General features: G+C 37.1%; 1 protein-coding gene across 4 annotated transcripts in view; it reads right to left on the bottom strand.

The window, feature by feature from the left end:
• LOC145680967 (uncharacterized) overlaps window positions 1–24,698 on the bottom strand; it is a 750,879-nt gene that overhangs the window by 584,362 nt on the left and 141,819 nt on the right. The gene's annotated exons all lie outside the window — the stretch shown is intronic.

Here is a 24,698-nt window from a genome sequence, read left to right as displayed (position 1 = left end):
AACATCGGACTTTGAATCTAACTTGTTTTGTGATCCAACTCGAGACCTCACATAGCAAAGATTGAGTGTAGTAGCTCCCACCACAAGGTTCTGGACATTCGTGTCAATTAAACACGATGTGAAACGGTAATAAAGCATTTCATCAATTTCAAACAAAATACGTATATTGTAGTAATAATTTACCCTATTTGTTAAGATAATGAACGTTATATTCTGTTTTTAAAATGACAGTCAAAGCAGAATGTATTGAATAATGAGAAATTGTAAAGTTTCAATTTCGGTACGATTAAATACATTTGTGCTGCTATGTGTTGTATTATCCGCTAGGAGGTATTGAACAATTCTGATTCAAAGGAAGGAAATAAACTACTGTATAGTACTGGAGTTAATTTAACATAGTTTTATTGTATAGGCAATTCTGAGGCTATATGAGACAGTCTATTGCTGAAAGTGAAATATGGGTTCTATTAGGGTTTTAGGGTGATATACCCACTGATCATTGAATATGCAATTATTCAAGAACTTACAGTTAGTAATACACAATGTTCACTTTTGTTTTGTTTTGTTTTGTTTTAGTTTAACGTCCCACAGTTATGCTAGGGCGGCTAAAGGAGACGTGGAGCTAATGATTATAGTAGAATCCGAACCACTTCGGTCGTTCAACTTTACAACTACCGGAAATCGAACTATGGACCACTTGAACCGAAATCAAGAGTTCTAGCCGCTAGACCTAATGGGGGCCCTCACATTGTGTTGATTTAAATCATTCAGTCAGTGTTGTCAGATTAAAAAGTAGCGTGTCTGTACTCCGAAAGTAGCGAATTCGAACTATTTGTAGCCCAAATATATAGAAATGAATACTGATGGTGATAATGAAATAATTTAATATGAGCTGGAAAGTGTGCTGGACGTATTGCAAGAAGAAATTACGATCGACGGACGAAAACAATTCTAGACTGGATACCACGAAACAAAAGGAAGGTGTGACGAAGTCAAGAGCCACTGAGGAGTAACCTGGAAAAGAATTGCCCAAGTTAGATAGTTGTGGAGAAGACTTGGAAAGACCTACATCCAGCAATGGATTGATAATGGTTGATTATGATGATGGTGATGATTTTATTATATCTGGTCCTCGGTGGTAAACTAAACCAAGTCATAATTTCGTAATTTTACAGAAGCGAGAAACCGGTTCCTCAACTAAGACTAAATATATAACTTTTACTAGGTAAGGTAGGGTAAAAATGGATCCAAAATTTAATGAAAATCACAGAGCGAAAAAAGTATTTTTGACTATTCAATCCATCATGTTGCAGCAAAACTACGAAAATTAATACAAAAGAAAACTAGAAAGTTAAGAATCACTTGTTTCTGGCGAGTGAGAAAAAATAGATACAGATAACTCGAATTACCTATATACTTATATAATATGTATGTCCATGTTTCGCAAGTAATTTTCAATCAATATAAAATTTCAACGTAATAAACGCAAGATTAGTTTTCTCGAATAAAGATTGCATGCACCGTTGAGAGCTCAGGAATAAGATTAATCTATGTTACGACACTGGATATGTGCGTACATAATGCATTACGACCTTATGAACTTGTATAAGAACAGAATGCACTTAAAATGAGACGCAAACTATGCGAAACATCGGACTTTGAATCTAACTTGTTTTGTGATCCAACTCGAGACCTCACATAGCAAAGATTGAGTGTAGTAGCTCCCACCACAAGGTTCTGGACATTCGTGTCAATTAAACACGATGTGAAACGGTAATAAAGCATTTCATCAATTTCAAACAAAATACGTATATTGTAGTAATAATTTACCCTATTTGTTAAGATAATGAACGTTATATTCTGTTTTTAAAATGACAGTCAAAGCAGAATGTATTGAATAATGAGAAATTGTAAAGTTTCAATTTCGGTACGATTAAATACATTTGTGCTGCTATGTGTTGTATTATCCGCTAGGAGGTATTGAACAATTCTGATTCAAAGGAAGGAAATAAACTACTGTATAGTACTGGAGTTAATTTAACATAGTTTTATTGTATAGGCAATTCTGAGGCTATATGAGACAGTCTATTGCTGAAAGTGAAATATGGGTTCTATTAGGGTTTTAGGGTGATATACCCACTGATCATTGAACCTGGAATACGCGCATGGAAAGCATTAGCACTAGCAAATTAGCTATGAAGAGGTACATCATACCATAATTCTAAGTCAAAATGAAAGGAAAAAATAAGTGGAAACGACAGACTGTACGAGAATAATACTTTCACTATTTTAATTTCACACTATTTATTTCGAGACTTTCGAGACTTTCGAGACGAGACCGAGATTTGGTACTCGAGACCGAGACCGAGATCGATACAAGCATCTGTTGACCGAGACGAGACCGAGACGGTGATTTTTTACTCGAGACGAGACCGAGACCGTTACTTATCAACCGAGACGAGACCGAGACTGTACAAAGTCTCGTCTCGTCTCGATACCATCCCTATTCATATATACAGTATATATTTCGGGGTGCTTTGCTAACTTCATTCATGGAAATGTGGACATTCTACAAGATACCGTATTTCATTCACTTTACAATATTTTATTCGAATAAACATAAAATTTTTGGGGAGTGCGATCAAGTCCGGAAGTCCCCTAAAATACACCTCTCTCTCTCTCTCTCTCTCTCTCTCTCTCTGTATATTATATATATATACAGTATAGCATGAATATATATACTTGTGTTTTTTTGCATTACAAAACCTTAGGGTACCTCATAATCTGGATTCTTACAAAGCAATTTGAACAATTATTTAGAAAATATGTACTGCTTAAAATCGGATTAAATCGCAATGCTAGTAATCTGTAATATCTTACATTTTTATTTATTTACATTGAATGTGTACTTGTTTTATACAGTATAGCATGAATATTAGCTGCTACATAAGAATTATCTATAATTGAATTTAAGTAGGAAATCGCTATAATTATTATAAGAAGAAGCTTGTGAAAATGAAGTGTATAATAATGGTTGTATCTAAATAAATGTTGCGTGGGTGTAATTGGTTACCACTCCAGCTTCGGAATACAGGGCTCTTCAAACTGTCCATCCTTAGGGATGCGCAGTCGAGTCGAGACAGAATTATCCTGACAAAATTCGAGTCGAGACACATCTCTTCCAATAGAAAAATATACATTTTTCGTGTCGAGACATCACTTTTGCAGCATATTGTCGAGACGAGACAGCCTCAAATCTTGTCTCGTGCGCATCCCTATCCATCCTACCTAGATAAAATCAATTTTGTATGCGAATATTCAATATCTTTTAACGATAATTGTAACCTACGATACAGATTGAAGTAAGATAGTGGCTTGAACTGCTTTATTACCCAATTAACCTTCGTATACTGCAATTATATCTAAGTGTGGCATAAATATTTATTATTATTAGAATGTAAACACTGAAGAATATATATTAACACACAATGAAGAAGAACTCAATGCTCGTAGTAATTAACATATTGGTTGCAAGTTTATTTAAAATTAACTCTCTTCAAATCTAAATCAGTATTATTAGAAAGAAAGCAAGAGAACGGTTTTGTTAATTTAGACATTTTATAAGAGATTGAGGAATGTGTATTTAATCGAACAGAATATATGAAACTAAATGGAATGGCATGTGGAACCGAACTTGAAAGAGGATAGGAGGTGTAAATGAAAAATTAAAGAAACTAATGGTTAACAGCAGTAGTTACTACTTACAGCAGATGAGTGAAATCTACCCCCCAAAAAAGTTCAATAATTCTGAAACATAGGGGCGACACATTTTCTTCGTTTCCTGAGAAAATTGAAAAATGGATTTTGCATATCTTTCGTCTATACCCCTTCAGTATAGTTAGCTAACAAACCAAGTGCGGTCGAGTGGCTAGACGTCAAGTGAGTAAAATTAATATAGGAAGTTTCGATATAGCCTTCACCGAAATGACGCAGACGTGGTGTTGAAGCTTCTGGTAGACCCTATTTCGTAATGGATTTTAGATCAGTGAGATTTCTTTATACGTATCATAATGCTCTAACTCCATACTAAAGGGGCATCGTATGATTTATTCAAATTGTCAGGTATTCGGACAACCATGATCCCAATTCGTTTTGCTTCACTGCTCACAAGTTTAACTTGAAATAAATTCTTACTTTTCCACGGAAACACGAACTATTTTAATGCTCATTTTATTATGGGTGAAATATATAATTGTACAAGTAATAAAAATGTTCATGTCCATCTCCGAGATTCGATCCCTCGTCCTTTGACTCAGCAGTTCGACACGTAGACAACTAGATAAAATTGTCGTTGTGTAATAGCTTGCAGTAAAATCGGTTTGAACTGCACGAAGGAAATTTAGGGCACTGATTATAGCTGGATTGAGGCAACTACCATGTGCTCCCATGCATACATAATTTCGAAATACTTTATCGTTAAGTATTACAATGATGAATTGTTTCTAGAGTACAATTAATAACGGATCAACGTATCTTATTACACTCAAAAGAGGAAAATACAGATTTACAGAATGTTTTCGATTGTGAACGTTGGATTCTGGGTTCGAACCTGTGATATTTGGTTTACAGTTTCCCGAAGATACTCGAAGTTGAACTTAGGAAATGTTTGCCTCAAAAGATCAATATTACACAGTCCAACTTCAAAAACTAGTTATTTCCTAATTATATTTAATTTAGAGTTACCCCGTGCCGTAAGCGTCGGTGGACCATCGATGGGTAACTACCGACCTCTCGCCAAAAATTGATGGCCCCACGGCAACGATCCGCGGTGACCCCACTTCCGTTTTGAAAATTATACCTCCAGTGAGCCACCGGTGGCAGAGATGAGCCGAAATGCCAATGAATTACAAAATTACTCCACCTAAATATGTTAAATATCCTATATGCATGATTCATTTACAATTAGATGAGTCTAAAAAGCACTTACAAAATACATATAAAGTTCTCCCGGAATGGCGCGAAACAGCAACCTTGTGATGTAGACGCATGGGTTACTCTTGACCCCGGAGGTCACTTTAGGAACATTCCTCAGGAGAAACAAATATACAATAATAAACGCATGCACATGACTGGCGATAAGTCGTCTCGGTCCCTTCGCCGATTCTCCGCAACGAATCGAAAGACGGTCCGAAAAGAAGTCATCGCCGCTACGTGGTGTTAATTGCAACACCCCTACTCTAGATGTCTGTTTCGACTCGACGAAACCCTGCCGCCAGGGACACACGGCAATCTTTCGATGAGTCGCTATATCGACAATCGACATTTACCGGCAAGTGGGCCACTAGATATTGGCGACGTTAACGGCACGGGGTCAAGTTTCATCTCACAAATGTGAGATATTCTATTTTTTGGCATAAATTCTAACTACTCTCCTCTGTTAGGATACGCATTTAAATAAAAATGGCGTGACAAGCCAGTCCGCACATGGCACCCTAAAATGTTCTAAAATCTTCATGTTGCTATACATTATGTTTCGTATTTTTGTTTGTATACATTTCGTGAGTCAGAGGGCGGCCCACCCTGCCCCCTTCGGATGTCCATGAGCCAGAGGTAGGTGAAAGTGTTAACTAATAAAAATCATTTCAAACGGTTAAGCCATATTTTGTAATGATAGACGACGTCTTTTTCATTTATATCCTATGTAGATAGATACAGATTAATAGCATTATTACCATTTTATTATTTATTTCATTTTTACCATATACTTTTCTCAACGTTTAAGTGCTTTGGACTAAAAAAGACGGGTGATTCATGCAAATAAATTCTAGTTCAAGTAAAATTTTAATGCACCTTTAACGGGAATTGAATCTGCGACTATAAGACCCAACAACGAACGCGCTAGGCATTACATATTAAAACAAAACTGACTTACCGAACGTTCCTCCGTAACTATTTTTTTTTATTTTTAATCGTTTTACTCGGTTTTATAATTTTACCAGTACTTCTTTAACAGGAGCACGAATTATTTAACAGAATTATTACAAATAGGTAAAAACACAAGCCTCTCCCAGCGGAAATAGAACCCGCTACTCCGTACACCAAAGGCACACGTGCTAACCACTGGACTATCTGTGTAGGGTCAACAAAGGAGCAGAAATAAATACACATTGCACATTCTGATGAAAAGCAAACGTCCCAATGAAAGCAATATTAAAGGAAAAATGGAAAAGCTTAGTGAGCTTTGAAAGAGCTCGAAGGTCACCTGGGTATGAAGACAAATCTTTATTCAGGTATTAGTATCTCGTATAATCGCCGTTAGCTTCGATGACGCATCTTAATCGTGGTAATGAGTTAACCAAGCTAGCGACATTTTGATGTATCTGTGCTATTTCTTCCCACGCGTCAGAAAATAGGGATCAGGCAAATTTTCGTGTAGAGTTCTTGTAACCTCAGCCCATAGATTTTCCATTGGGTTCAAGTCAGATCCTCTTGGAACCCAATCGACTGGCTCAACATTCCGTTCCTCTTGAAACCAGGCTTTAACTAGATGGGAATCATGTATTGAGGTATGATCTTGTTGAACTTCTACAATGACGTCTTCAAATTTCTCGCAGCGGGGAGCAAGCCATACTGCACAATATCCAGATACTTCTGGCTGTTCAATCGGCCTTCACAGTCTATACGGTGTAATCCACCAACTGTATCCTTACACAGCCATCCCCAGCAGTGAACAGTAACATGCCCCATTCGATGCGTTCTGTGCATCTACTGTGGATCATAACGTTTTGCTGTGGGTCTATACGCAAGTCGAGAACCACCATTTGCTTAAGAGAATATCTTTTTGTCTGTGAAGAGTACATGATCACACTTACGACCAATATTTGCCTCAGCAAATGTTAGTCGATCAACTTTATGACTATCCGTCAATTGCTCCTTAGATGCGGCTCGATATGCGTGAAGCCCTAAATCTTTAAGGCGTCGCCGAGCGTGAAAAAGGAGCCAGGAAAACGAGCCGCTATCACTAACTGCAGGGATGACATGAAACGATTGTGACGGCTTACATCAACTAGGGCTCGATCTTGTTGTGGGGTTGAAATCCTTTGAAGGCCAGTGCCAGGTTTTCTAGACACGTTACCTGTTTCTGAGTATTTCATCCACCAAGTACATGCTGTAGAACAGGGAACACCAAGACGTTCGGTAGCTTGTCTCACACTCATACCACCGTATTCAACAAGAGCAGTAAGCTGCCCGCGAACATTCTGACCACGATAAGCCTTGACTAATGAATCAATTACAGCTGTTTGGCTGTAGGTGATTTTGTTAGTCGTAGGCTTAAGTGGAGAAACTCATCTTCTGCGATAAGGAATACCTCGTTTTGGTAGTTCAGCATTTTTCACGAAAAAAAAGTGTTACAGAGTTGTAGTACACACCACATACACACACACACAATATATATATATAGTAAATATAAGAGATTTGAAAAGTGACTTCATCTGATTGTTTTTCCAAGCACTTCAAAGTAGAAATTTATAACAATGTTCCCATATATTTAAGAAAAAAAGGAAGTACAGTGAAACCTCTCTAAAGCGGACAGCCGTGGGGAATCAAAAATTGTCCGCCATAGAGAGGTGTCCGCCTTCAAGAGGTTTCAGTATTTTGTTATGTAAATTAGTGAGGAAGGTAATATACAATTAGAAAAAATATTTTTGCATGAATCACGTATTTACGAATATTAGCTGCATTATCCTCCGTCATCCAATACTCTATGTTCGAGGCACAACATGAAAATAACATGTTATAGTTCTCTGCACTTTATACTTATCAGTATTTCCTTCGTTTTCAGTATGGTGCTTTAATTTGTGGGGTAATTGCAGTCCTGAAGTGTCCTTTCTGAGACAATATACATACCTGAGAGCAAAAATTACTAAACTTGTCTTCTAGTTGGTTAGAGACTCCAACGGGACAATAGCGCAACGTGTCATCCCTAACGGCGGGCAACTGTCAATCACTTTTGTGTCTAAAACAGCTTGGGTGAGGGTGGGATGCAAGCAAAGGGCATAAGAGTGTTGTTAAACAGAGACGCTTCGTGTGGGTTGCTGAGCAGACAGTTGAGGGGGCAAAATGTCACAATACTTCCTTGGTGACAAATGTATGAATTACTAAAAATGTATTTTTACTACACTTTTCAACATATTTCTAGAGAAAGTGTCCGTAATACGGAGGTAAATAATACCTATAAAAGACAGAAAAGACTGTCCGTGTCCGTACTAGAGAGTGTCCGCTTTAGAGAGGTTTGCCAATGTTTTTTCCTATTCCAATGTTTGGGGATTACAAAATATGTCCGTTAAGGGAGGTGTCCGCTTTATAGAGGTATCCGTTAGTAGAGGTTTCACTGTAATAAAAACGAACTTTCCGCACGAAGGCTCGAACCGTCACCCTTCGCTTCAGAAATTTCAATCAGCATTACTAAACCCGCTTGGCTAAGGAAGCACTTAGAAGGAAATGCGTTATAATATTGATAATTGTATCGCTCCAAGCGCAGATTGAGACTTGAAATTTTAAATAGTCATTTTCGGTCTTTTTCAGTAATTTCTAATTAAGATATTGATTTTTGCATATTGGAACTGTGCATAAAGTGTGCAATCAATATTAATCTCAGAAATAAGTAGTTTGATTTTGTTTTTACATTCTCATTTTTTACTTTTTGTGAACAGGTGTGTACATGTTTCCAGTACATGTCTAACAAAATTCCAGCCTTATCAATTGCAACACTAAAAAGGATATCTTTACGAGTCTTGACATTAGAGAACTATGCAAAGATAGACATTCTGAGCAACACATAGAGTTGCTGAAAAAGAAGACTGGGTCGCCTTTAAAGACGTTAGCAACCAAGTTTCTGAGCAAGAAGAAGAATCCGAATTTCAAGTCTATCATTCATACTATGCTGTAGAAGGACGAAAAGTTAGGTTCCATGAGTTTGAAGATTCTTACATTTCCACTTGGACTTCTTCCCGAAGAACCTGGGTGCTGTTAGTGGAGAGATGGGTGAGTGATTCCATCAGGACATCCAAGAATAGAAAAGCATTCCGAAGGACTATGGAATATAACAATGATGACGGACTGTTGCTGGATGTTCCCACATCGAGATGAACACGCGCGGAAAAGCCAGAAACACAGCGTGATTGGTATAAAGATACGTGGACACAATGACAACTCGTGAGTTCCTTTTATGTTATATTATATTCTATTTTCTTCTTTTTCTTCCACAATTCCACGTGTTTTACATAACCAAGCGATTTTGTCATTAAGTCGCATATTTGTGATATTTTTTGACATATACTGTATTTATTACATTGCCATTTGCAAACAATTCTGACGTGAGGTAAACAAACTAAGGTCATTTCTGGATTAAGCGCACCAAGATACATAGGAATCCATCATGAAATGTTGGAAAACAGAACCATTGCAGGCTAGTGTAATTATATGTCCATACTGGAAACAAATTATTATCAAAATATACCACTAGACATATACTTTAATTCCAAATACGATTTCCAATGAAAATGACATCAATATAAAGGCATTCATAAAATTTACGCAATATAAACGTATACTTAACATAATCCTGCAAGTCATAAACGAACACTAATGCACACTAAATGCACTCCTTCTTTTAATTTAAGTTTTCATATTGCTATGAGCCCGTACTTATTAATGCAATTAATAAATCTTCCTAATCTTCCAACAGTAACTTAAAAACGTTGTTTTGATTGTGTAAATTTAGGAATTGCCAAAAAATGGTACTTTTTCGACTTGTTATATATTTTTATAAAGTTGAATGATTTACGTTGTTCTTTGCATGGGTAAAACATTTCCAAAATTTAAGTTTGGAGGATCTTGACCTAATCTATAATGGGACATTTTATTATATCATATGATCATGTGGATGAGTACAGAACATGGTGTAAAGTTGTTGGGGGGAAGTTACTTTTCTTGAAATCTGATTAGTTGATTCCTACCTCTAGATCGAAATTTTGAGCTTGAAATCCAAAAGGTAATTATTGTAACCTAGTAATGGTAAACATCATTTTCACACTTTGAACTTTACTTACGACTCAGTCCAAAGTCACTGGTTGAAAAGTTATTCCTGATGGAATATGATTTGCTGATCACTTTCACATTTTCCTTTAATTTTTTGAAAAGTTTTGTTTAATTTTTTTTTTCAATCAGTGTTCAAATCTGTTTTTTAGCTGAAAATTTCTGAACCTTAGTATTGTAATTACGATGGATATTCTAACATTGTTGGTGGAAAATTTTACGATTTGAAACCTTATAAGTATTTATGTAAACTTATTGATATATAGTAACAATTTCACACTTAGAACCTCAGGATTTTAGTCATGACTCAGTCTAAGACAATAAATTTAGATGACTAATTGAGAATCGTTTATTTCTTAATATAATAGTTGGAAATTTTATAAGGTTGATCATGAAACATTCTTTTCTTTCACAGTATTTCTCCTTGTTGATGTTTTCCTAAAGAATGTAACTCAGCTTTGCAAACTGAAGCATTTGTAGTATCTGATAAGTACTACAATTTTACACTTTAAATTTTTCTTAGGACTCATAGCTTGTCATAGGTAACAAGTTATCCTTGATGCAATCTAACGGCTGTTCACTTTCAAATCTTTTACTTTTAATTTTCAAAACGTGTGCTTAACTTTTCGATTTCAAAATTGTTAAACCCTAGTAATATAGTTACGACTTACACTGCAAGGTCATTGGTGCAAAGTTACTCTTGTTGCAATCTGATTGGATCATTTTTAACTCTTTGTTTAAAAATTTTCGAAAGTTATAAATCAAGCCCGGAATTAATGGCAAAATGCCATAAGTACCATTATTGCAATTTTCATGATATTTTCAGGAAAAGTGCAATTTCACAACTTTGTTGCTATTGTCACAGGTTTTCTTTTCCACTACTCTTTATTTACTCATGAATGGCAGCATACCACAGATATGAGTCGCTCTTGTCTGGCCAAGCGATCTCGGTGTCTGATAATAACTGGTCTACTCCCGTTGGAATGTGACAAGTGGAGGGGCGGGAATGCTAGTGCGTATTCAGTTCTTGGAATTTTGAAGCAGTGTTCGGATCTTGGAATGACATACGAAGATGCTTACTTTCAACAAGTAGCCAGGTGGGCAGTTATTGTGAATCTTAGGCCTGTGTGATACAGAACTGGTATTTATGTGCGTTTCAGTAATTCAAGATGCGGAAAGTTGGTCTTTCGAGGCAACAGAAGTTGGAAAATTTTGTGAGTTCGGGCGTACTGTGTTTTCAACAGACGGTTCTGTACTGTTTTGTAAGTTATGTTGAACTGTGGTTTCCGTTGAAAAGCGTTATTTTGTAACATCATATAAGCACTGCAAAACAATTCTGCAAGGACACGCAAATCAGCTGATGAAAAGGTTCAAAATCTTCTTGGAACAGTCACGAATCCCGCTTCGCGTACTAACAGTTTTGGTAATGATCTGTGTGAAGCTCTAATTAACGCGGACATTCCTTTATGGAAGTTAGAAAATGTTTCCTTTAGAAAATTTCTCGAGAAACACACAAAACAAAAAGTTCCAGCTAACCAAAGACGACATCCGTAAAACTGCTGCTAACAAAAATATATGGATTTCAAATGATGAAACTTGCGATATTCTAGGAAGTTCCATTGCTAACGTTGTAATTGGAACTTTGGGAGCGGAAGAAGGCACACAAACACTTTTAATCGCACCAGAAGTTCTGGAAAAAGTAAATGGCACAGCAATTGTACAAGTTTTTACAAAATCGCTGCGTACTCTGTGGTCAGAATATGTTATAAGGTCCTTTTTGTCACAGACGGAGATGGATATATGAAAAGTGCAGCAAAAACCCTTAAGGTTCTATTTCCACGTATGCTGCATGTCACCTGCTGGCACACGCGCTACATCGAATTGCAAAGGAAGTTCCTTCTCATTTTCCTGACGTTGACCTTGTGTCAAATGTGAAGAAGGTATTTCTGAAAGCTCCCTCGCAAATAAGTGCGTTTCCCTTAACGACATGGGGACATGGATTACAGCTGTTCTCTATTACGCTAACAATTTTGGACCCACCAAAAAAATCATTGATATTTTTTATGAGGATGATGAGTCTTCAATTAAGGTTGCTTCAAATTTGCTTTCAAGAAGGATTCCTTGAAAAAGGAATTAGATTTCATTGCAACACATTTTGCAAAGTTAGCAGATCCTATTGCCAAACTTGAAGTTTTCAGAAAACTGGCGAGTCTGTTCTTTTTTTTTCAACGATAATCTCAACGATTGATGTTATACCTGGTGACAAGGGCGAGTACATTCGGTGTAAGTGTGATCGTGTTGTAAGTCCGCCAAGTGAACTTTGTGGTGGACAAACGCGTGCGTGCGTGCGTTTCCTCGGGATCCTCCCGTTTCCTCCCACTTTCTCATTCCAGCTTTTCTATCAGCAATAGTTCTATCAGCATCACTTTCATAACACTAGCGATGTCACTATGGAAATGATGCTGATAGAACAATTGACAGTGACATGGATCCTTACCAAAATACATGTTTGAAGTATGCTCCAGTGACGTTTGTAGATATGAAAAGATCATTTTTACATGTAAAACGAATTCTTCCTGACAGAAGGCAAAGTCTTTCCTTTGAAAATCTTAAAAAGATGTTAATAATTTCAGAGGACAAAAATATGAAAAACTTTTCGTAAGTGAAAATAAACTGCTAGTGTAGTATAAAATGGCTTCACTTTAGTATTTCTTGTGCTTTGAATGTCTGTGCTAATGAAACCGCGTGTTAGTAAAATGTGATAGTGGTTTTTAAGTTATTGCTTCATAGTTACTACTGAAGAATGGCTAATGAATTGTTAATGTCGTCCCTTCACGGGTTGCGCAAGTTTCCAGAATTTTAAGTGGTAAGTACAAAGTGCAAAATGAAACATTTTATTCGATTGGAAAACCAATTATAGCCTATTATAGCTTTTACATATTTTAGTATCTATTTTCCCCCAAAGTTCGTGATCGGTTGTTTATTTTATTGTCATTTTACCTATCATTTTTGGGTGTTCAATTTGCATATTTGCCAGTCATTTTCGGGCTTTTACTTCATCATTAATTCCGGGCCTTAGTTAAAGAAAGTACTCTGTAAAATTTAAATTGGAAAACATTTTACTCTCAGTATTATACATACGATTCATAGTATAATTTCATTATAGGAGTTATTCTTGATGCAATCTGACTGGTTGATCACTTTCAAATCTTTAAATCTTTAAAGATTTCAAAATTCTTATTTTTCTGCTGGTTTCTTAAAATTTTACTTTGAGAATTTTTCAACAATATGACTCTACGACTTACACCTAGGTCACTGGTGACAAGTTTAAGACCAACTTCCAAAAGCTTTTTTCTCACTTTTTAAAATAAAACTTACATTTTTGTTTCAATATGGTTGTTTAAAACTTTTCAAGAAAGATAATTCTGCACTCATAAAAACTTTTCAAAAATTTCTAATTCAATGTTTCAGTTTTGAAACTTCTTTTCGATTGAAACGTTTCTGAAAAATTTTTACTTATTACTTTTAAATTTAAATTTAATCTTTTAGTTTTTGAAAATGTTTCAAATTTCTTAAGCATTGTTTGTAAAAATTTTCAACACCATTATTTACAACTTTTCAACTCTGAAAACGTTTGCTCTTATTGAAATGTTTTTAAAAATTATTGATTAAATGTTTTTTTTGAATATTGTTTGCACTTACTGAAAATATTTATTTACAAACATTAGTTTGAATTAGTTTGAATTCAATTAGTTTAGTTTGAAACTAATGTTTGAAAAAACACTAGTTTAAAAACATTAGCTATATCTGAAATTTATAGTTCCGTAAAAACAATTTACAAAAAGAAAATAGTTTCCAAAGAATCTGAAGTGTTTAGAAAAAAAAGGCAACACTGTACACAAGAATTACATCACCATCATACATTCTTACATGTCAGAACAATTTTATGCAGCGTTGGCAGAATTGCATCACATTCATTTATTCTTGTTTTTTGATACGTTTGGCATACACTTGAAATAAAAAAAGCAGTTTAACTAAATTTATAATTTTCGTTTTACTTTTGTATTAACACACTGGTTAACACTCCATAACCCGCGTGGTCAATTGTATCATCAAGGCACGCCCGCGGTCTCACTCCGCAATATTTATTTATCTTATTTTAATGCGTGTCTTGTTTTGAATAGATATTGAACTGTTTAATATTTCTTTTGCAATATTTTTGACAATTGCCCACGTATATTTTACAGAACAAAATCCTTTAACAGTTTTAAGAAAACTAAAATTTCTCTATCCGCGGAGTGCTACGGCGGGTTAATTTGACTAGTGATGGTTGCTGTTAATCGCAAACTTTTCATGTTAAACAAAATCTTTCGAGTTTTACTTCCCATGCTTATGCCGGCAAGGTTAAAGGAGACTGTGATGATAAGAAATAAATTAAAAGATGGAATGAAGAAAGTGGGAGGAAACGGGAGGACCCCGAGGAAAACCACACACGCGTTTGTCCACCACAAAGTTCACTTGGCGGGGCCTGGGATCGAACTCCATGTTAAACAAAGAATTTGGATATTGTTTATAGTTTACTTTGTACTTCTTGCATAAGTTTTACTTTATAGATTTATTTTAAGTCGAACCGAAGGCTACCGTAATCTACAGCAACGTTTACATGTAGATGGAAAATCAACGTCTATATTGTCAAAAAATAAAAATATGTATCAAGAAATTATGGTAAGCTGCACATACTTTACATAAATGTTGCACATGATGCATTACACATTTTTATAAAAATAGTATTCTCTAAGAAGATATTTGTATCGAACACAATGCATTGAATTTTCTCCCCTTAGTTTGTGAAAAATAGATATTTCGTTATACGTTAATTCTGTTTTTCTTTCGCAGAAACATCATTTTCTCATCAAGTATTGTATGTCATGCTGACGTAATATAATCCATCATTGTAGCCAATGTGTACAAATCAATTAAGCATTATTTTCATAATTAACATGTATTGGTATTTCAAGCATTTGCGTACTAAATCTGAATTGGAGCTACCTTCCAAGTCCTCTGCAAAATGAGAATACGGTACTGGTATTTAAAGAACTTATTAGTTCCTGTTTTACAACTTCCATGGGTAGGTATCTTGGATACAAAATAACACTTATCTTCTACAATCACAAGTAATATGGATTAAAACATTGTAGTAATAACTTGGCTGCATTTAATTTTATAAGGTGTAATCTGCCGTAAAGCTGAAGGGTTTCAACACACCTTGTGTGCTTAGAAACTGCTTTTCAAAAAAATTACCTCCACTCTCCCACCGGCAACTTCAAATAAAAAGCGGGTTGTAGTGTATGGCTTAAGTCATATGAGGGTTCTAGCAAAAAAGGCTGTTGGGTTGGGCGTACGCATTTCCCATACATAGTGTTTTCAGTACTTGGTAATCTCAGAAACACTAGTAATTACTAGGGCCTGCATGTTGGAGACTGACATCAAGAATTCCACTTTAATGTTTTAAATAGGAAGGTCAGCATGCGGCACATAGCTTATATGCGGTTGTTTACAGGAATGCAGTGCCGTTGACCATTTTGTTCGATCACTAAGCGTTCATAAATTATGCAGTTTTATGACTGCAGATGTCACTGACAACGACGTCGTTGACGACTGAAGACGAGTAAAGAATATTCTGATGTGTAAAAATCGCGTATATTAGCAGACTAGAATATAAAGACCGCAAACTCAGCGAAAAACTGGAATCTTGGCGACAGTAGCGCCTTTAACACACGACGACGCAACGGAAGATTCGATCTGACGTCACCGACGTGCAAATTTCGAAATAACCACATACTAGGTTATTTTTTCTTCTCATTTTTCTTCCATTTTGTTAAACAAGCGTAATATTGGATAGTAGTATTCAAGGATGTTAAAAGTAGAGGATCTGCCCATATGTGTCTTCATCCTATTAAATCGATGAAGCCAAAAAACCGAGCATCGGCACGTCTGGTTGGCTACTCTCGTTTTTGCCGTCGTCAGATTGGCTACTTTCGTTTCCGCCATGATTGTTGGCTTAAAACATTGCGATCCTATTGGGCGGAGCGGGCAGAGTAGGGCTGGCGAAACTGTGACGTATGGCTTCAACATTTTGTTGTAAGGGCAGGTCCTCTATTTTATAAAATCCTTGGTAGTATTCACCTCTCAAAAAAATTCTCAACAAAACACAGACGAAATATTTTAATTGCAATTTGAAAGAAAAATCATGAGATATTTTTGATATTTAGTACACAATCTTTCTGCTATAAAAACACATTTAATAATTAAGTATGAAGTCAATTAATGTACATAGAATTACGTATATACTCTTTGAGGTTTGGATAAGAATTTGTCAGATCACATTTCAAGAAGGAATATCCATATTTTTATTACGAACTATTACTCTTTCGTTCGGTTAGTTACATTTCGGGAACAGTTTTTCTGTTGACTTACTTCGCGGAACTTAGATATTTTCAAAGTGAACTCTTCTAAAAGGAAGAAACTCTAGTAATATAAAAAAAACTTGAAAGGGACATCCAATTCAGAGACAGTGCAAGATAAAGTGAACATCAGCTTATCAGATCTTATTGCACTACATCTAACACCGACATGCGAAGCAAACAAAAACAATCCGCCGGTTACTATGACAACTCATGACGTCAAGTTGGCACTGCCATCCAAAAACGACGATATAGATTCAGCTCACCGAGAGCGTTGATTGGTTCTGTCGCTGTGTAGACGATCCAAACTGATTTCAATAGCCCATATAGAAAGTTGCTCATTTGTATGTACTCTAGTCTGTGTATAGTAGCTGCAGTGTGCATTGTGCATTATCTCCACACGAAGCTCCTTTCCCACAATGGTGTTAAACTCATGAACAGATTTCAAGTGGCGAGGTCTGTCCGATTATTCTCGAAGTGGGAGTTTAAAATCTCTACAGAAGTACAACTACTGTCGCCATCTTCGCACTGTTCAGCAAAAGCTCCCAACGTAAAACACTGCGTGTATATTAAGAATATGAAGTAAGTTTCACATCCGTACGTAGGATAATTCCCGTTAACAAGTAGCATGTACATAAAATTCATATGCACCTGCACCTGGCAGAGGACAATCCACACGATTAGATGCAGTTTACCGAATCGGGAAAAGAGGAACTACCAACAAACCCGAATCACCTTTTGAACATGTTCTCTGACAAGTCATAATTTTATGTCAAAGAAGTATTTTAAGTTACAGATGGTTATGAGAAAAATGGAAACACCTGTAGTTGGCAACACGTCAGGTGTATGGGTTGGCAGTGGTGTGGCGCCCGCAGCGCAGGACCGCTGGTGGTGGTGTCTTAGGTCGGTCTCCATACTACGTCAGGTGCAGTGGAACAGCAGTGTCCAGTGGCTGCAGCAGACGGAGCTAGTGTAAAATGGGAGACCTCTCCGATTTTCAAAGAGGGCAAATTGTTGGTGCGCGGTGTTGGAGTGAGTGTGACGAAAGTGGCTACTGTGTTAGGTGTGTCGCGTGGGACAGTGTTAAAGATGATAACGGCCTACACAACACACGGGAAAACCACATCGGGGAAGCGGAACAGTGGGCGGAAGAAAATCATGAGTGACAGGTCACGCCGGGTATTAAAGCGCATTGTCACGCAGAACCGTCGTGCCACTGCGGAGCAAGTGACGGAGGAACTCAATCAGCACCTCCCCCACCCTGTTTCGACAATCACAGTCCGCCGCAAATTACATGACATGAACTTACGGGGTCGTGTTGCATCGTAAACCGCTCATCAGGGACCATAACGCTTTCGCACGCCGCAAATGGTGCCGCGACCATGCAACTTGAACCATTGAGGACTGGAAACGTGTGATCTGGTCGGATGAGTCATTTTTCACCCTATTCCCAACCACGGGCCATGTTTATGTGTGGAGAACGCCCAAAGAAGCTTATGATCTGCAGTGTCTCCGCCCAACTGTGAAATATGGCGGTGGCTCGGTGACGCTCTGGGCCGCCATATCATGGTTATCATTGGGTCCTGTGTCACACTTAACGGACGAATCACTGCCAACGATTATGTCGCAATTTTAGGAGAACATTTGTATCCTATGGTCCGGATGTTGTTCCCGGACAATGACGCCATCTTCCAGGATGATAATGCACCCATTCACAAAGCTGGCGTTGTTGCAGCGTGGTCTGAGGAACATCGGGATGAAGTTCAACACCTCCCCTGGCCCACCCAATCCCCATATCTTAATATAATTGAACATCTGTGGTCCGTCTTGGAAACACGACTCCGGCGAGGATTTCCATCTCCATCCTCTCTCACAGAACTGGCCGATGCCCTGCACGAGGAATAGTGTAAAATTCCACTTGCTACCATTCACGACCTCTATGCCTCCATCCCACGTCGCATCAAGGGTGTTCTGAAGGCGAAAGGTAGCCCGACACCATATTAATCTGGTAAGTTGCAATTTTGTTCAGTTGTTTCCATTTTTCTGATCACCATTTGTATGTATATATATATATATATATATATATATATATATATATATATATATATATATATATATATATGGCCAGATTTAGGGGTGCACCGGTCCATGTGCACCTCCTTCATTTAAATACAAATTATCTAAAATAAGAAACAGTGAAAATAGCAACTTTCCGAAACTTCCTGCCATTATTTTTCCATCTGGAGCTTAAGAGAAAGCAGAGCATTCCAAATGCCGTACTTTAAGTCGATTTTCTGAAGGTTGAACGAAAAAAAAAAATTCACAAAGCAAAACAACAAAACATGTTTCAAGTACGGAGGACAAAAGAAGCCAGAAGAGAAGAACATTTTTTCCTCGATATCACTTCCGACCCTCTTTAAAACACTCCCCCTTCCCTGTTCTATGTATCTACGTTTTCAGGGATAAAGAGTATTGTTGTATGCCACTTTGAAGTTTCAGCGTGATTGGTTATTTTGGCAGTTGTGGTGCACTCCCCTCAGAAAATCCTCGATCTGACCCTGAAAATATATATATATATATATATATATATATATATATATATATATATATATATATATATGTTACCGTCAGAACCCGAAATTAGGTAAAACTAGAATTTCCTAGTTAAAACTAGTTTTCTCAAAGCCGCTTCGAAAGAACTAGTATTAACTAGTCAATACTAGAATTTACGATGTTAGTTAGGTAGTTCTAGTTTTTGCTATTTTTCCTTCTAGTTAAAACGTGTTATTACTAGTCAAAACTAGTATTAACTGAAATGTGTTACCGTCAAAACCCGAAATCTGTTGAAACCAGAATACCCTAGTTAAAACTAGTTTCGTCAGCCTTTCGTATTAACTCAGTATTAACTAGTGAATTGTAAAATTGACAACGCTTATTAAGAATGCGTAGTTTACTATTTATTTTCATTAAAATACAATATTACTAGTGAAACCTGAAGAAATGTATTTATTAAGACACTTAGAAATAACTTTTCTTTTGCACAAACATCATAAATGTTTCTATATATTTCTAGAAAGTATTATGGCACTCACAATATCATTGAAATCCTTTGTTTTTGCAGTACCTTGCGAAATTTAAGCCCTCTTGCATGCATAACATGTGAATCCTTGTCGTTCAAATACAATTCTATAGAAACACTTATTTATTAAGAAATACACAGAAAAGACTTCCGTTTTGCAGAAATATCTGAAATGCTTTTGTATGTTAGCACAAGGTAAAATACACACTACTATTGCACTACTACTTATTCAATTCGGTGGTGCCAAAGCCAATCTACTGACGTAATATTGTATATTTATTATGAAATACAAAGAAAAACGTTGTTATTGCTAAAACATCTTAAATGTTTCTATTTTTACCACAAGGTAAACTATCATGGCATTTTGAGTTGCAGAGAAAACCTTTCTTCTTGCACAAGCATCTTTTCGAAATACATGCTTTCTTGCACACACAACATGTGAACCCTTGTGGGGTTAATGCTACTTTCCTGGCTGCAGTTCTCAACGAAATTTCAGTATCTGGTACTTCGACTGGTGTTAGGAACTGCTCGTGGCAAATGTCGAATTCAGACCTACAACAGACACATTTTGTTTAATCACATGGTGTGGGAATCCTGAATCACTTATATAAAAAATAATAATGACTTCTCAAAACAAAATAATAATGTATTTTAACGCACAATTACCACACTCGTCATAATTAGTATTTCAGAGAAACACCGGTAGTTAATCGCCTATGCACGCCTATGCACTAAAGCACATTTCACGAGTACCGGTTTCACAAGCTAAACAACAGTCTTTTACCGGGATCAAGTTCGTGACATGTTATCAATCTACTGGTGAGTATACAGCAGACAACAACAGATGGATTACACATTATTAAATCGGTTCCGGAAAAACATAATGGACATTATAACAGAAAATTATTTTGACATAAAATGATGTGAAGAATCCATCATTATTTCGGTTAATAATAATATTACAGATACGTATAAAACACTAACATCTATGGTTAAGGGTGTTGACCAAGCTCCTCCCCATTAATTTTTCCGTTTTTTGAAGATTGTGAGAAGTTGTAGGTTACTATCACCATTTTGGAAAGCAAGCAAGACAGAATTTAAGTAATTCTATGATCTAAAAGGATCAGCGCTTAAACAATTTACTTTCTGTATAGAAATTTGAATAGCTGTGAATAATGATGTCACACGCTGACTACTCAAAAATCTAAACAAAAAAATAAGTTATTTAGAGGGATAATCCTTTCAGATCACAGACTTATTAAATTCTATCTTGCTTGCTATCCAAAATTGTGATAGTGACCTACAACTTCCCACAATCTTAAGAAAAAGAGAGAAAGAAAGAAAAGAAAGTGGTGGGGAGCTTAATCAACAGCGTTAACATATACAATATAGCTCTTAATTACCGAGCTGCCATAGATCAGTTGGTAAAGTGCTGGCTTCGCATTCGGAAGGTCGCAAGTTCGCGTCCAGCGGCCTACCATCCTGACTGAGGATTTCCAGCTTTTATCCCTCTCATACCAATCAAAGAATGTGATAGTACCTATAAAACTAGGCCTTAACCAACTTCCTTCCCATATGCTATTTCGTACCCCATCCCGGCGTGTACCAGAGATGCTTAAAGGCCTTAAATGAAAATGCTTAAGGCCTTCTGCGGGCGTGGTCGCGGGCTCTAAATCCCGCTGAGAGCCCTCCGCCTAGGATACAAACCCGAGCAATGGTTCGGATCCCACTTTAACCTGTAGGTCCCGTCGTTCGAAGCTCCTTAGCTTGTTTAGAACGTTAATACAAATTCTATCAATAAGGAGCACATAAAAGACAGTAAACTTTCCTGCAATATAATTTATCCAGCTTTCCATCCTTGGTTCCAATCTTGTGCAGATCTTCATTTTTTTCTAGAACAACTCCAATGACATTCCGAAAATCCGCCTTTGCTCTGTCCACATCCGGGAATGGTATTATGACATTATCTCCCACTTCAACAGGTGGATGGGTGGCATCAGAGATACATTTCATTTCCTTGGCCTTCTTTGACAAATTTTCACGTGATTCTTTCCTGGATGATGTGATATCAACCGTACTAGGACCAGCCTCATTTTCTCCTTCATCAAATGTTTCATGTTCACTATTCATGTCTTCATCGTTCATTCATGCGATGCGCTCATTCATGTCCTCAATAATACTCACGAGGTCGTCCTCATCGTTTATGTTTTGGAGAACATCTGATGACAGTGCTGAAGTCGTAAGTCCTACTCTTGGTTCAATGCCGAACATCGCACGGTATGGAGACTGTTTTATTCCGGAATGATAAGCTCGATTTTTCATAAACTGAACAAAGCGGAGACCATTTGACCAGTTTGTTGTTTTATTATCATGCATCCACGAGACAAGCATATTTTCTATATCTTGATTTCCCCGTTCTACTGACCCTTGGCTTTGGCTGTGCCTGGGCTTTCCGTTGACTAACTTTAACTCAGGCCAGAGTGTCGTTAGTTCCTTGATGACAGAATTAACAAACTCTCTGCCATTATCAGAATGTAAAATGCAGGGGGCACCAAATGTCAAAAATATGTCTGTCAGTTGGTAGGCTACTTCTTCAGCTCTTTTGGTTTGCAGCGCTCGCAGTAAGACAAACTTCGTCAGATGATCCTGGTATACCATGATAAACTTGCACTTACGATCAGGGTGTGCTTGCATGTCTATCAGGTCCACTTGACATTGACTGTTCATTTCTGTGTGAAGTATTGGCTTAGAAACAAAACCCCTCCTTTTTCATACTTTTCTTCCGTTGACATGTTTCACACATTGACAGAAAAATATTTATCATTTGAGTCGTAACGTTGGCATATTTCCTAGAAGTTTCAGCTTTCATTCTATCTCGACCTCCGTGTCCCACAGCAACATGTGATGCTTCAATAACATCAAAGATCTCCTCGGCAGGTAAGTAGTACTTCACAGGCTCACTATTTGACACCAGTTTTTTTGTTTCCCCAATTTCCAAAACGTTAAACCGTTTCAAACGTCTGTACTGTAAAGGTGTTTTCTTTGCAGCAGATTTTGCCTCTTCAACTTCAGTTAAAAGTTTACTGTAAACGTCCTTGGTCATTGCATTATAGTGACTGTCATTTTGATTTTCCAAACGAATAATTTCTTTGAAGAATCTTTCCTTCAAAATTGTTTCTTTATCGGACTGACTCATTACAACGAATAATCACCTCACACTTCCCGAAACACTAACACACGCGTAGCCACGACAAGAGAGACGCACCTGCACACTTTACAAAGGCTCCGAACAAACTGAGAGAAAACAAAACAATACTTTCCCAGTAGGAGCAAGTCCGCACTTGCAGAAACACTGTTAACTGATCCATTTTGGTCAGAACTAGTTTTAACTAGTAAAAACTGTATATGATTCACATTATATAGTCTTTTTCGTTAATTCCAGAATTACCTAACTAACATAGTAAATTCTAGTATTGACTAGTTAATACTAGTTCTTTCGAAACGGCTTTGAGAAAACTAGTTTTAACTAGGAAATTCTAGTTTTACCTAATTTCGGGTTCTGACGGTAACATATATATATATATATATATATGGGGTGTCTCACCTAACTTTGCTACCACAAATATTTCCGAACTAACAGAGAATGACAACTCTAGATACGCAAAAATGTACCCACGAAAGGGTTATAAAATTCAATAAACAAGTGCCCCATGAGTACCATCATAGGGCCCAGGGGCCAACTTGAAAATTTCAAACGTGAACCCCTACTTTTATTAAACATTCTGATTCTGCGATTAAAGCTAGGCATCTTTTAATTGAAGCACTTTTTCGTTATTCCAACCGATGGCGCTCTAATCGCCAAAAAATGAATATCACCCTACATAAAGCCACTTACGTAAGTACCTGGACCCCTGTTATAATTCCATTACTTGGGGTCCAGGTCATTGCAGTTATGAGAACGCCTGGACAGATGCTGCAATGAGAACGCCTAGACAGATAAAACTCAGCTTACACGTAACGTTTCTCGGCACGGACAGGAGTTTGAAGCAATGAGTCAAGTCTTTATGCAAGTAAAATTGTGAGTAGATAATGCACGAAACATTTCTCAATTCTGACAAGGAAGGGTGACGCAGTGGCTCCGCTGAGATCTGAACGAGACAATTGTGTTTCCATTTGATATGTTATAACTAGATGAATTCCCAAGTTATACGTGCCACCGAGTGGAATATCGTGAGTTACAACATATTTGGTAATGTAAGAACTACAAAAAATTTACCTGGCATAATAGTTTGAACCGAGTCATTTCTTCGAAAACGGTTGAGTAAGTGGAAAACTCGGCCAACACGTATCCCATCATTTTCAACGACAAACATTTTTGGGGTAAAAACTTTGTCCCAGGGTCCCAGACGGGATCCAACTCAAAATTTTCAAATGGCAAGGGGGGTTAAGTGGCACATCATTTGAAAGCTGTTGCAAAATGAAAGAAAATGCAGCAAGTCTCGACTCTCTACAACAACCCTGTGCAAAATGGCGATGTGTCAAAGTGTAAACGAAAACAATTGAAAAGTCCATGGTCACCCCTATAAATCGGAAACGGTAAGACAAATGTGAAAACAGGAAAGGATGTGTGGCATTATTTTCAAAGTACAACGATTAAAGTGAAAACGTCTTGTCCCAGGGTCCCCACATGCTCCCAAGTGGGGTCCAACTAAAAAGTTTCAAATGGCAAGAGAGGTAGGACATCGTTTGAAAGCTGTTGTTAAGTGAAAGAAGACGGAGCGCATCTCGACTTTCTACGACAACCCTGTCCAAAATTGCGGTGGGTCAAAATGTAAACAAAAACGTAATTGAAAATCTATTGCCACCTTGAATCCAAGAGGGCCGCTTCAAACCTATGTTATTCATAGCAGAAATCTAAATCTCTATTTTTCTCTATTATGTATTTAGAAATAATAGGAAGACTAAAGAACAATTGAATTTCGATTCACTTCAACTATTATTTCATTCGGTAACAACACATATATATTTTGTTCCTAATGCACGTTCCTCACGGTTCT

Source organism: Thermobia domestica, chromosome 3 (genome assembly GCF_964235325.1).
Source record: "Thermobia domestica chromosome 3, izTheDome1.hap1.1, whole genome shotgun sequence".
Taxonomy (NCBI): domain Eukaryota; kingdom Metazoa; phylum Arthropoda; class Insecta; order Zygentoma; family Lepismatidae; genus Thermobia; species Thermobia domestica.
This window is presented reverse-complemented; position numbering and strand designations above follow the sequence as displayed.